Source organism: Phoca vitulina, unplaced genomic scaffold (assembly GCF_004348235.1).
Source record: "Phoca vitulina isolate PV1807 unplaced genomic scaffold, GSC_HSeal_1.0 scaffold3, whole genome shotgun sequence".
Classification (NCBI taxonomy): domain Eukaryota; kingdom Metazoa; phylum Chordata; class Mammalia; order Carnivora; family Phocidae; genus Phoca; species Phoca vitulina.
In genome coordinates this window covers 81,150,774-81,164,703 of record NW_022589706.1, presented here as the reverse complement: position 1 = coordinate 81,164,703, position 13,930 = coordinate 81,150,774, and the positions used below count along the sequence as shown (strand labels likewise).

General features: G+C 38.1%; 1 protein-coding gene across 1 annotated transcript in view; it reads right to left on the bottom strand.

The window, feature by feature from the left end:
• Positions 1–13,930, bottom strand: part of ARHGEF38 (Rho guanine nucleotide exchange factor 38) — a 125,322-nt gene that overhangs the window by 94,697 nt on the left and 16,695 nt on the right. The window lies entirely within an intron of this gene.

Sequence of the window (13,930 nt, the reverse complement as noted above, 5' to 3'; positions counted from 1 at the left end):
TTGCACGTGAGTGGGATTTTTCTTTCAGTTTACAATCTGAATCCATGAGGATTGAATACATGTCAACCAGGATTTTTCATGGCCCATCTTCAATATCATGCATATTTTGTTATTTCAAAATTCCTGAACTGACAAACAGAACATTTCAATTTAAAAAAATCACAGTGCTGAGGAGATCCTGAGATAAATGAGAAGCCTCACACACAGCCAAGGTTTTATATAAAGTATAATGTGAGAAAGCTAAATGTCTTCAAGAATGAGCTTCCCACAGCAATGTAAAATTTTGGAAGCCACAAACTAGGTCACAGATGAAATCAGAGCAGTGATAGATAGTGGGGCAGTGTGCGTGTGTGTGTGTAAATGAATTTTCTTCAAGCTTGAAGTCATCGCAAACTTCATGTTCATCTTAGTGTCTGCCGTAGCAGAAGTAATTTTATTCCCTTTAAAGCTAATGTGATTCTAGTAAGTGATAGGTGAGACATCTTCAATGCTGACACCACCTCCTGAGAATGTAGAGCTTTACAAAAGGGCTTATAAAGAGTCGGTATGGGAAAAAAAAGTACACAGGTCACAGTGTATGGAAATGGAAATAAAGAGAGGATAGTCTCTCAGCTGACTCCAGAAACAAGGCTAAGACAACTGGAGAATTGTTATAGTAGAGGGTTCAATGTAATGGCTCAACGTAAAGAGACTGCTCCTAGAGCGTGAAGAGACACTTCAGAAGTAATGAGTACTCCTCTCTCCCTGGCTGCTCATGCCAGGAGTTCAGGCAGAGGTTCCATAATCAAACATCTGTGGAGGATGCTGTGAAGCTATTTCCAGTGTTAGTTTGAAAGGTGCCCTAGATGGGTCTTTAAGCAATTCTGACTTGCAGGTGAATATGCTTCCAGACCATTTGCCCAGTAACTATTCTTCCTTCGTCAGGAAAGAAGATGGATTTGACAAATGGCATCTGAGAGCACACAGTTTTATGAGGCTTGAGACAAAGAAATAATCTATGTAAGTTCTATAAGAAGAGAAAATCTCTGCAAGGAGAGAGAAGGAATGCATGAGGTGGTCTGTGGCTTTCATATCTTGAGTTATGTTTTGAGATGTTATGAGAATTTGGGGATGCTTGCAAATATTTTTATTGGAAAGTAGAAGAAGCCTGCCTCTTAGCACCCCAAATTCGAAAGGAAAAGTTACAGTGAAGCATGTTTCCTGTGAATTATTTTGGATCTAAAAGAGGAAGGCAGGTCACTGAGGAGGAGAGATGCAGTGAGCAGGTTGTATATACAACTTGACCTTTGTGAGCCTACTTGACAGGGCAGAGGGGGCAACAATGGGGGTTCAATGGGGGTTCTTTTCTCCTGGGACATATGAATTAGCTCATAGAAAGAAACCTCACTAGTAGAGAGCTGACAAACCAGTTCAGATACTATCCAGTAATTACCTAACACCTTGAAAATAAAAGGGACCCTGTTGAAAAACTGTTTTGACTGATACCTGCTTTTCCAAGTTCTAAAATTTCGTGCCTTATAAAATAATCTGTCAACAATTTGGGGGCCTAACAAGGAGAAAGGACTCTTTCCTAAGCATTGGCAAAGAAATATCCTTAAAATACATTCTCAGGTTCCTGTTAGTTCTGAATTCCAGGACTCCATTACTGTATCAATTCAACATATTTCACAGATTTTCCAGTTACTGCACTTTAAATGTCCAACATCAGATTTTATCAATTAAAAACAGCTTAGATTTTCTAATGTGGCTCCACATGTGTTCAGAACCAAGTTAGGGGTCACAGTGGTGGAAATCAAGTGTCAGTCAAGATATTCGTCTTCAGAAACTTCTCCCTTCAGGTATAAAAGTCTTCTCAGAGAATTTGAAGTTGAGCAACCTTATGAGATACCTTTATTTGCTCTTTTGACGCAAATTTACTGCAGAAACAAAGGCCTGTCTTGCATCATTTCATGGTCGGATCTCTAAACACTTCCCATATTTGCCTTTCTTAAACCAACAAACTCTTCACAATGCACTATGGGCACAAGTTTTATTTTTATAAGATCCTTCTCGACCTTTAAAATTTGCATCTTTTAGTTATACTATGTTTTATAAAATTATTTGTAACACATGATTATTACTAACGTAGATCCCCCACATCAGCAGTCAGCTATAATAACCTTTTCTTTCTAGATACAGCAACAGAGGAGCTAAGTATTTAGGACAAAAGGAAAAATAAAGTTTTAGAAATGAATATTCTCTAGTAGCATAAACTACAAGACTATGTCAAAATTAAAGTGAGACAGGCCCAAAGCTATTTAGATGGTTTTAATCAAAATATGTCACTGAGGAGGCACCTGGGTGGCTCAGTTGGTTAAGCGCCTACCTTGGACTCAGGTCATGATCCTGAGGTCCTGGGATGGAGCCCCACATCGGGCTCCCTGCTCAGTGGGGAGCCTGTCCCCCCACTCTTGCTTATGCTCTCTCTCTCTCAAATAAATAAATAAATAAAATCTAAAAAAAAAAAAATGCCACTGTGCATGAAACGGTTGTGTGTAAATGGCATGCCTTTTTTATCCTCTATTTCTTTCACTCTCAAGCTTCATTTTTCCAGCAGTGATCATCAATTTTCACTATTCTAGGCACAGATTTCATTGGTAACATATGTGGAAATTCCTGACAGAGGAAGTTTATATAAAAGGAGGTGGCTGCAGTTTGGGGAAAGAATAATCAGACTTAGTATCAGCTCTTCCACTCTTAGCAGCAAGAACATGGTGGACAAGTTAGTTATCCTCACGGAGTCTCAGTTTCCTCATCTGTAGAATAGGAATAAAAACCATCATAACATTATCAGGAAGACTGAACTAAATGAGCAGCTGTATGTGGAAGCTCCTTGGGATCTTCAAAACAACCTAAGTATTAATTATTTCTATAGACATTGGAATGCTAGGTTCCATTTCTCTACACTCTCAAACTTTTTCACCACCTCAGGCAAATAACTATCTCATTATCTTATAGTTATCAACTTGTCAAGAAAAAGGCATGATTCTGAAGTATGGGGACAGATGAGAGGGAAGTGGAGAAAAAATAGGGGTGCTGCTCTTGGGGGAAAGTGAGAATCAAGCTGGGGTTTGGAATCCTGAGCAGCTTCCCTGGGTTGGGTGTATGTATGGGGAGAACCTTGGTTTTTAGGGAGATGAAAAGGAATCCAAAGGTAAGAACATAGTTGGGGAGGTCTGAAGACAATCTGCAATGATAACCCAAGTTTTGCTTAGAGTTCATGTGTGCCCTTTCTGCTTTGTTGCTGTTGCTACTGTTACTGCTCCTTTGGGGTGGATTTAATTTTTTTTATTTTTGTAAAGATTGTATTTATTTGAGAGACAGAGAGTACAAGCAGGGGGAGGGGCAGAGAAAGAGGGAGAGGGAGAAGCAAACTCCCTGCTGAGTACAGAGCCCGATGTGGGGCTCGATTCCAGGGCCCTGAGATCATGACTTGAGCAGAAGGCAGACGCTTAATGGACTGAGCCACCCAGACGCCCCTTTGGGATGGATTTTAAAAAGAGGTAATTGCTTTATTTTTTTTTCATATGATAAAATAATACATATTGTAGGAATTAAGTGCCCAGACTATGGACTAGACTTTCTGGGTGTAAACAGCACCTCTAATATTTATTAGATCTGTGGCCTTGGACAAGTTATTTAACTCTTTTTGTGTCAACTTCCCTATCTGTAAATTAAGGGTAACATTAATAAAACCTTATAAAGTGATTATGAAGATAAAATGAATTAATGTTTGCTCAATACAACAGTACCTGGCAATATTTAATATGGTAGATATTGTGTATGTGTTTGCTATAATTATTAAATGTAATCCTTATTTATTATCTGTAATAGAATTTTCACTGTATTATTAGCTGTATTCCTGTTTAGGGTATAACTTTTCCCAAATATTTCCATGTACATTTCCATAATTTCCATATTTCCATGTACATACAAACATAAATAGTTTTGCTTTTTTCGGTTTTTGTTTTGTAATAATGGACTCATATGCATATTCTTCTGCAAATTGCTTTTTCAACTGTAACAGTATTTAGTGACTATCTTTTCTTAAGTATATATATATATATCTATATACTTAAGTGTATATATATATCTTTATTCTTGATAATAGCAGAATACTTGTCAAGCACTGCCATTTGCCTGACCGATAGCTAATCTCTTGTTTGTCTTTCATAAATTGAACGCTGAATAAATAAAAATGCTTACTTGTTAGGTTATTTTTCAATCTATGGTCCACTTATGGCCAATGAGATGTAAGCAGAAATCTCTGAGAGGGGATTGGGACAAGGACTTGGGACAAGGAAAACTTGGCTGGGATACCTTTCCTTTCATCCTGTGCACCTCATGGTTCTTGCCTTCTTTGTCCTGTCTGGAATGTGGACATGAGTCCTGAAGATGCACTAGCTATGCTGGGACCATGGCGTGATCACCATGGGGATTAAGACCTACGTACAATGGATGATGATGTGGAAAGATATGAAGAGTATTCCTGCTCCTAGACTTTTTGCCTGAGATACGTAAGTCTCTATGTGCTAAGCCACATTTTCCTATTGCTTTTAGGAAAGTACCTTCCTATCTGATAGGGATTTTTGTATCCGGAAGTACAAATGCTCTAAGTAACATAGCCTAAAATATGAAACTGGCCAAATAGGGGAGGAAGGATCTTAGGAAAACATTTTGCAGTCTGGAGACTGGGTAATCATTGATATTCAACAGCAAAATATTTGGTAAATCTATATCTCTGCATACCAAAGCATGTAATTAGGGGTGATGGTAGAAAAAATGTTGGCATGTACTGATTATTTCTTGCTACTTTCGGCACAATCGTACAAATGAGATATGAACTCAGACCACAGCTAGTCGATCTATAAGGAGAGATAGAAGAATAAAAAACCTAAAGAAGATATTCTGCTGGTGGCTCATAATCTAAATAGACTGAGAGTGCCAATTGCATTGAAAATACCAACTGCTTCCATTCTCAAAGTGAATCTTCCCAAACTAGCAGTTCAAGATTTCCTGTGCCATAGTAGCTTTGTAACCCAACACAAGGAGTCCGTCACTTGGTGAGGGTAATTCCTAAGACCTGACCGAGGTTGCTTTCAGGAAAGGAGAGTTTTCTACTTGCAGCAAGCAAGGAGATCACAGAGGGTGGCTCCCAAAGCAGTGTCTCCTGGAACAGCAGGCTTAGCTTGGTTATATTGAGCTGTTCTCATCTTGTGGTTACCAGGAAGCTCGACAAGCTCCTGTTTTCATCTTGTGCCAGCAAGCTCGACAAGCTGCTGTTTTCATCTTGCCATCTCCTGCTTCAGCTTTTTGGGGATGTTCTGCAGGTATAACTGAACCAACAGGGTTAAGGCAATAGGTTCAAAGTTTCCATGGCAGGACAAATGACCGCTGTTCTTGCTGACAGCTTAAGCTTCGCTAACAAAACAAACACGGGATTGTCCGTTGGATTTTTTCAATCTACTTTTTAGTCTCTGTTCAGTGTTTTGGTTTCTAGTACGGGCCATAAAAATCACACCTGGAAGGTGGGTGTAGGGTTGGACGCAAGTTTTCAATGAGATGAACATTAAAAATAAGCCAGTGAAGAGAAGATATAGATGACTATGGAAGAAAGGCAGGCCACGCCATTTCACAGACCACAAAAAGGCAATCCCAGCTTGCCTGATGGAGAGTCAGAGACTTTGGAAAATGCCAGATAAAACATTTAAGGATTCATTTAAAATGAAAGGTAAAAATTCGTTTAAAAATTAAATTTAAAATTCATTTAAAAATACTCCCAATGAATGGATAAGCCTTCAAAAATGTGTAAGAAATCTTCTGAGGGCAGGAGCAAACTTTAAGCACAGTCCTGGGAGTTCAGTGAGGCTAAAACCACCAAACCACCTGGAGGCATCTACAGATGCTGGTGGGCTAAGAAGATGAGAACTTGTATGTCGGTGATGAGGCGGCAGGACATGTGGAGCTGGGATCTGGGCAAGGTCTGAACAGCACGGAGCCTGATTAGAGAGACAGCATAAAGTCAGAAGCAGAAAGGAGACACACTTAGGAAAAGGGAATAATCCTCAAAGGGAGAGACCTCAATAGAAATCATCTGTCTCAGCCATGGTTCTGGTAGTGATAGAAAAAAAAAGCAGGATGGGTGGGATTCCTCAATTACTTGTGGACATTGGTTGGCTCTCATCTGAATTTGGGGCTTGGATTCACTGCATGTTTAATAATAATTAAGAGCCTATTATGAGCCTCAAAGTGTCCTAGGGACTGGGATACAGCAGTTTAAAAAACATCAAAAAACAAATCCCTTTCCTCATGGAGCTTAAATTCTAGTTATTTAGTATATGATTTTATTTATTGTACTAAAAGGTGATAAGTAGTATGGAGAAGAACAAAGCAATGAGGTCTGCTAGGAAGTGCTCAAAAGGTGTGCAATTTTATTTTATTTTTTATTTTATTTTTTTTTAAAGATTTTATTTACTTATTTGACAGACACAGAGCGAGAGAGAGAGCACAAGCAGGGGGAGCAGCAGAGGCAGAGGGAGAAGCAGGCTCCCCTCTGAGCAGGGGGAGCCCGATGCAGGACTCGATCCCAGGACTCTGGGATCATGACCTGAGCCGAAGGCAGTCGCTTAACCGACGGAGCCACCCAGGGGCCCCTATTTTATTTTATTTTTTAATTTTATTTATTTATTTGAGAGAGAGAGAGAGAGCATGAACAGGGTGGAGGGGCAGAGGGAGAGAGAGAAGCAGACTTCCCACTGAGTAGGGAGCCTGATGCGGGGCTCGATCCCAGGACTCTGAGCTGGGCCATAGGCAGACACTTAACCAACTGAGCCACCCAGGCACCCAAAAGGTGTGCAATTTTAAATAAGATAGTGGGGAAGGTCTCAAATTAAGCAGGTTTAAAAGGTGAGAGACAGTCATGCAGTTATCTTGGGTATATAGTTTTCAGCAGAGGAATCAGCCGGTGGGGAGTTTTCAGGTGAGGATGTGTATGGCCTGTTCAAGGATCAAGAAGGAGGCCAGTGTGGTATGGACAGGTGGGTTTGGTGGTAGAGGAAAAGAAGGTAAGCGAATTGGAGGAGTGGGCAGCTTGGCAGAGACTGTGGTGATTAGTAAGCATATTAAACATTTAAACGTCTTCCTAGTGTTGCAGAAAAGATAAAGGTATTGACAAAATTTAGATGGTTTTCAATTAAGCATGCATGTTAAAATTTTAAGGCCATCTCTTAAAATCATGGCAACAGCATGTACATTTTCATCTATTTGCATAGATGCAAAAATGTAATGAGAAAAAAAAAGCAATTCAAAAGAAGAAAACAGAAAACAGAAAGAGAGGAACAAATGCAAGATGGTAGAGCCAAATATGTGAGTAATTGTAGTGAATCAAATGGCCAGAATACCAAACTGGGTTGAAAAAAACAAGCAGCTATGTGTTGCTTACAAGAGAGAGAAAATAAACACATAGAGAGTTTGAAAGTTAAAAGTAAAAAAAAAAAGTTACAAGCCAATACTAATTAAAAGAAAGATGGTGAAGCTCTTTTTATACCTGACAAAATAAACTTGAAGGCAAAAGTAAAAGTGAGCACTATGTAATGATGAATTTTTCTTCCTGATTGTATCTTCCTGAGATGAACATTAATTTTTTTTTTTTTTAAAGATTTTATTTATTTATTTGAGAGAGAGAGAATGAGAGACAGAGAGCATGAGAGGGAGGAGGGTCAGAGGGAGAAGCAGACTCCCTGCCGAGCAGGGAGCCTGATGCGGGACTCGATCCTGGGACTCCAGGATCATGACCTGAGCCGAAGGCAGTCGCTTAACCAACTGAGCCACCCAGGCGCCCAAGATGAACATTAATTTTGTGTGTACTAAATCGCATGGTTTCAAAACGTGATGCAAAAAGTAAAAGAGTTGCAAGAAGAATTTGACAGATCATCGGTAATGGTTTTATAAACACATTTCAGTAACAGGCCAGTTAGGATAGAAAAAAATTTCTGTTCAATAATTAGAGATTTCACATTCTTCTTTTTTTAAGATTAACTTTTTTAAAATTTAAGTTCAATTAATTAACATATAATGTATTGTTTCAGGGGTACACATTCGTTTTAAGAACATACACAACCTTTATGAAAATACACCATATTCTAGGCCATAAATTCCAAAGACTCAGTACTTAAGAACCACAACCACAATAAAGCAATTAAGTTAGAAATAAATAACCAAAAAGAATTTAAGTCTTATTTGTTTTGGAATTAAATAAAAAACTCCTAAGTAACTGATAGGCCATAGAAGAAATCATAAAAATAAACAGAAGATATTTATTTCAAAAGATAAGAAAAATATTACATGCATGTGTAATGTAGCTAAAGGATTGCTTACAGAAAGTGTGTAGCCTTAAATTCATTTTTAGAAAAGAAGCAAGACTGCAAATTAATGATTTAAGAATTTAGGGGAGGAGAATACAGTAAATCAAAAGAAAATACAAGAAAGAGAATTAAGAACAAAACAATCAAATTGAATAGAACTTCAACTCAGGTCTCACATAATTCCCACAGATATTTTGCAAGGAATATGAGATCACACGTGAAAAAAAATCCTAAAACACACAAGGAGACAAGATGCCATGAGTCAGATATGGGGGAAAAAATAGCACAGTTATACCCACAAAGCTTAAGATATTAGAGTTATTAGAGATGTATTTTTTTAAAAGATTTTATTTATTTATTTGACAGAGAGAGACCGCGAGAGAGGGAACACGAGCAGGGGGAGTGGGAGAGGGAGAAGTAGGCTTCCCACCGAGCAGGGAGCCCGATGCTGGGCTCGATCCCAGGACCCTGGGATCATGACCTGAGCCGAAGGCAGACGCTTAACAATTAAGCCACCCAGATGCCCTTATTAGAGATGTATTTTTAAAAGGTGTGTTTAATAGGTCTAAAGAAACAAAAAGTGGTTTGAAATTATAAGCAAGAAACAGGAAGCTATAAAAATGACCAAGTAGATTTTAAAAGAGTGAAATGTAACTTTGAAAAATAAAATTCGTAATGAAAATTTTAAAACTCAGTGGAGTAAAAACCTCAATGAAAGGGTAAAATTGTAAATTATACGAAGCAAAATTAATGAATCAAGCGAAAGATGTTATAGGGAATGTAGCAGAGAGAAGCGACGTGATGTACAATGTGCAACACAGCAGAGGGGACACTGAGAATTGAACGAGAGCGTCTAACGAATGTTTCATTGGAGTTTCACAGAGTATAACAGAGAACATAAGGAAAAGGCAGTAATTCAAGTACAATTGCTAAGGACTTTTCAGAATTTTCGAAAGACATTAATCCTCAGAATCAGAAATTGCAATGAATTCCAAACGAGATAGAACAAATTAGAAAATTACACCTAGACATAGTGTTTGAAACTTCAATACAGTGAGAATGAATAGAAGATCTTAAGAACAGGTAGTAAAAAAGGGCACATTTCCTAAGAAGGGACGGCAGGTAGGCTCACGGCTGCCTTCACAACAGCAACGACAGAGCCAGAGGATAGTAGAATAATACCTTCAGAGGGCTGAGAGAAACAAACTGACACCCTAGAACTGGATGCCTAGCAAATGTTTCTCAAAAATGATGGTAAAATAAACATATTTCAGAAAAGCAAGATCTTAGTTTGCCACCAAAATACCCTCATTAAAAATAATTCCAGAAGATGTACCTTGCTCAGAGAACAAATGGTCCCAAATGGAAGCTTGAAATGCAGAAAGGAAGAGCATGGACATGAGGAGGGAAACATGCATCATATGGAAGATTAATCTAGGAAGGACACCTGAACTGGTGGAGAGAAATAAACAAATATAAAGTGAAACCCATGAACCTGACAAAATTTTCTAGTCCTAAAGTATTAAATTGCTTTTCACGTCAAAAAGGAAACACATAAAGAAGAGCATACCTAAACATACTCTGGAGAAATTTCTAAACTCCAAGGATAAAGAGAAACTCTTAACAAGCTTCTCGGATAAAAACATTAGGAAGAGGCTAGGACTTGAATTAAATTTCTTATGTGAAACATTAGATGCTGGAAGATGTTGCAATAATGTGTAAAGAATTCTGAGAGAAAAAGACTTTGATCTTGGCCCCCTTGCTATTTCTATTTTAGGACAAAAGACCATTGATTTCAAGTATAGGAGAACTTAGAAAGTAGCCACGCTTGTAATCTCTCTGAAAATGTTGCCTGAGGAAGAATTCCAGTTAAATAAAAATAGGATCCAAACGTCTCAGGAGAGTAGAAGACAAGATACAAAAGAAGCCTGTTGTAGAGACTTGCTCCCTCCAAACTCCCAATGAAAACATTCAGCATATGAAAAGATCTTGCTTGAAAGTTTAGAAATCTCAGTGCTCAGAGGTTAAGAGCTCTCTGGAAGGAGGAGGGATGGGCAAATATTCACTATTAGGCCTACAGAAAAGGCAAGGGCTTGGAGGAGCTTAGAGCAAAGGCCAGAGATCTGCTATTCCTCCTCCTGCCATCCAAGAGGGTCTGATGTAACTCAAGGGTGGGAGACAAAGGTGAATAATTAGAGCTGGTATTTTATTGAGGCAGAACAAATGCAAGAATAAAAGATAACTTCAGTAAGTATGAATATAATGAAATAGTAAAGCACATGCAGATAGAAAAGACAGACATACACTAGGCCTTCTGAGTATATCCAAAATTTTCTCCCAAATCTAACATTTATTATAGTAATTGAAAAAAAAAAAGAAAGGAAAAAAGTTTCAATGTCAGAAGCAAGTCATGTTTCAAAATTCACAATGGTTTTGATTTGGGTTTGGAATGCAAGGCAACTCTTAAAAAAAAAAAAAAGACTTTCTTAAAAAAAAAAGAAAAAGGCCTTATGGGAGTTTTAAAAAATCACATAGAAAGGAAAGCTTATAAAAATGAGGAGTTGAAGTATAAAAAGAGTAAACAGCATAACTGAATACATCTTTGTTCTAAATATGATCCCGGTGATGGAATGACCTCCCTAGTTAATTATATCCTTGTATCTCACAGGCTGTCGGGCTATACATCACATGTGACCCACAGGACTAATGTACTTTAGCTGGGCTTCTCCTCTCATGCATCACATGTGAGCTGCATCAAATTTCCTGGCAAAAATGTTATTTCAAGGTAATGTGCATAATAAAAATGTTCTCTTGGTGTCACAACAATATTATTTCTCCTCTGACAGTATTGTTAGAATATCTACATTGATTAATACCTACCTGCCAATTCAAATAGGAACATATGTTGTGGATAAAAATAGTCAAGCATACCTTTTCACTCTTATAAAACATAAAGACTAAAGTGACTTCTTGGTGGAATTAACATAAAACGTCAAAAATATGACCGGAGAAGCAGGAGCTGCTCTTAAGACTGTGCTTTTTCTCTTAATGATTTTAATAATAATGTGTTCCTCTTGCAGAAGGATATATTTTTTCTCCTATTTCTTATTGGGGTAAAATGAACATAACACAAAATTTACCATGTTAGCCATTTTAAGGGTCCAATTCGGCAGCATTAAGTCCATTCACGTTGTGCGAACATCACTATCATCCATCTCCAGAACTTTCTCATTTTCCCAAACTGAAACTGCACACCCATTAAACACCTCCTCCCTCTGGCCTCTGGCAACGACCACTCTCCTTTTTGCCTCTATGAATTTGGCTACTCTCTGTACCTCATGTAAGTGGGTTATTGCACTTAGTGTAATGTTTTCAGTGTTCATCCATGTTGTAACACATGTCAGAATTTCCTTCCTTTTTAAGGCTGAATAATGTTCCATTATATGTATATACCACATTTTGTTTGTAGAAGTAAATATAAAAAATTATTTTTTATGTTAAAGCATGATACATTATTACCACAGTTATACTATTTATAATATATTGTGATAGCCTAAAATAGGAGCACCCATTATTAAGTACCTGTTATGTTCCCATTTATCCAAATAGACATCACCACTAATCTTCATCACAACGCTAAAAATGGGACCCTACTCTAATTTTAAAGATGAGTAAATTGAACATGGCAAATGTAAGTGAAATTCATCCAGTGACTCCCAGAGGATGCAGAAGTGCTGGGATTTGAACCAGTCGTGCTTAGCTCTGAAGCCTGGGCTCCCTGCCCTCCACCTCCTGATCGGTTATGTTGCAATCAAGGGGCGTTGCGTGGTGTGTGGTGGAATGGTGCTGGACGGGCAGACATACAGTTCAGTACTGACCCTGCCATCCACCAGCTTGAGTGACCTTGGCCAAGTCATTTGGCCTCATGAAATTGCTTCATCTGCAGGCAGGGAATAACAACTATAGTGATAGTAATGGTAATGCAGGCTAACATTTTTTGAGTACTCACTTCGTACTAAATGCTGAACTCGTCTTGTATTAGCTCTTCAAGCCTCACCGAAACACCACAAGGTAGATTTTTAAATTCCCTTCCTCTTATTTACACACGAGGAAGCTGAAACACACAGAGGCTAAGGCCCAAGGTCACACACCACAGTAAGTGGCTTCAAACCTGAGACAGTCTGGCTCCTAGACCTGCATTTTAACCACTACTCACTGCTGGGAAGTTGTGAGAATTGAGATAAAGCATCCAAATTGCTTAACTCAGTGTCTGATACACAGAAACCTCTCAAAAAATGCCAGTCATTATTTTTATGACCATGATTTACTTGCCATTTTTCTATATCTGGTTCTGAATAGCTGCACCTGCTTTTCCTCTTTTTTTTTTTTTCTTCTCTCTTGGAAATGTTCCAGGGGTGGGAAGGGAGATTTAGCATCCATCAGGAAATTACCTTCCTTCGCTCTGGACTGCTCTGGGAAAAAGCACCATACGGCAAAGACTTCAACACAGTCAGCTCAGGACCAGGCCAAACGTGCACTCTTATTTCTTAGGCTGAATGCAAATGAGGTGGGGATATAGCCCTCGCATGCTGTTTGGCATAATATAAACCCACGAATTTTAAAAATCTGATTCTTTTCCATTTACCCTGAAGCTAAATCATCAATGCAAATGAGTTTCTGAGAAATTCACTGAAAATGGCGTGCTTCTCAGGAAAGTCGAAAGACCAAGAAGATGACTAAAATAGGATATACGTCCTGCTAAAAAACACAAGTAATTAGTTTTAAAATCCTAGATCCTTATGTATTTGGATTAAGGTTCTTAGCTGATATTATTTATCAGTGACTAGCAATAAATAATCATGGATTTTGATTTCTGTAATTATGTTACAATCTCACTTATCTCTTAATAAAGAGGATTTGGAGCTAATATTTTCATACACAAAGTTTAAGGTCGTGCCCAAAGCCTTAACACCAGCCCCCACCAGCACCCCCATACCCCCAAGACCAGACTAGGCAGGCACACACACACCATTCAACACTTATTCACTGAGCAACCTGCTAAGTCGCTTGACTATGGAGAACACAAGGATAATATAATGCAAGAACCTGACCCTGACTTGATTCATAATTTCATTACAACCATAAATGTGTTCACAGTTAAATATGAATAAAATTATCAGAATTTGAAGGTGTTAGCAATTTTATAAGCTCTATAGTTTTTAGAGTTAAACCTTGTATTTAATTTAGTAGCAATTTTTAAAATTACATATTGTGTTTGAACTGGTACTGTGCTTTATGTTAGGAATATAATAGTAAATAAAATAACAGTCTTTTCTGTTAAGAAATGTAACTCTAGAAGTAAAGGTAGGTCATTAAAGTCACAGGCTAAATCCCATTCCCTCCCTAAAACATTCCAAATGACATCCAAGTACTTCTCCACTTAATGATTAGGTTGTATGTTTTCCAAGAATTAGTGGTGTGCAGCCACAACACTGATTCCATTATACTTCTTATTGTAATTACATTAA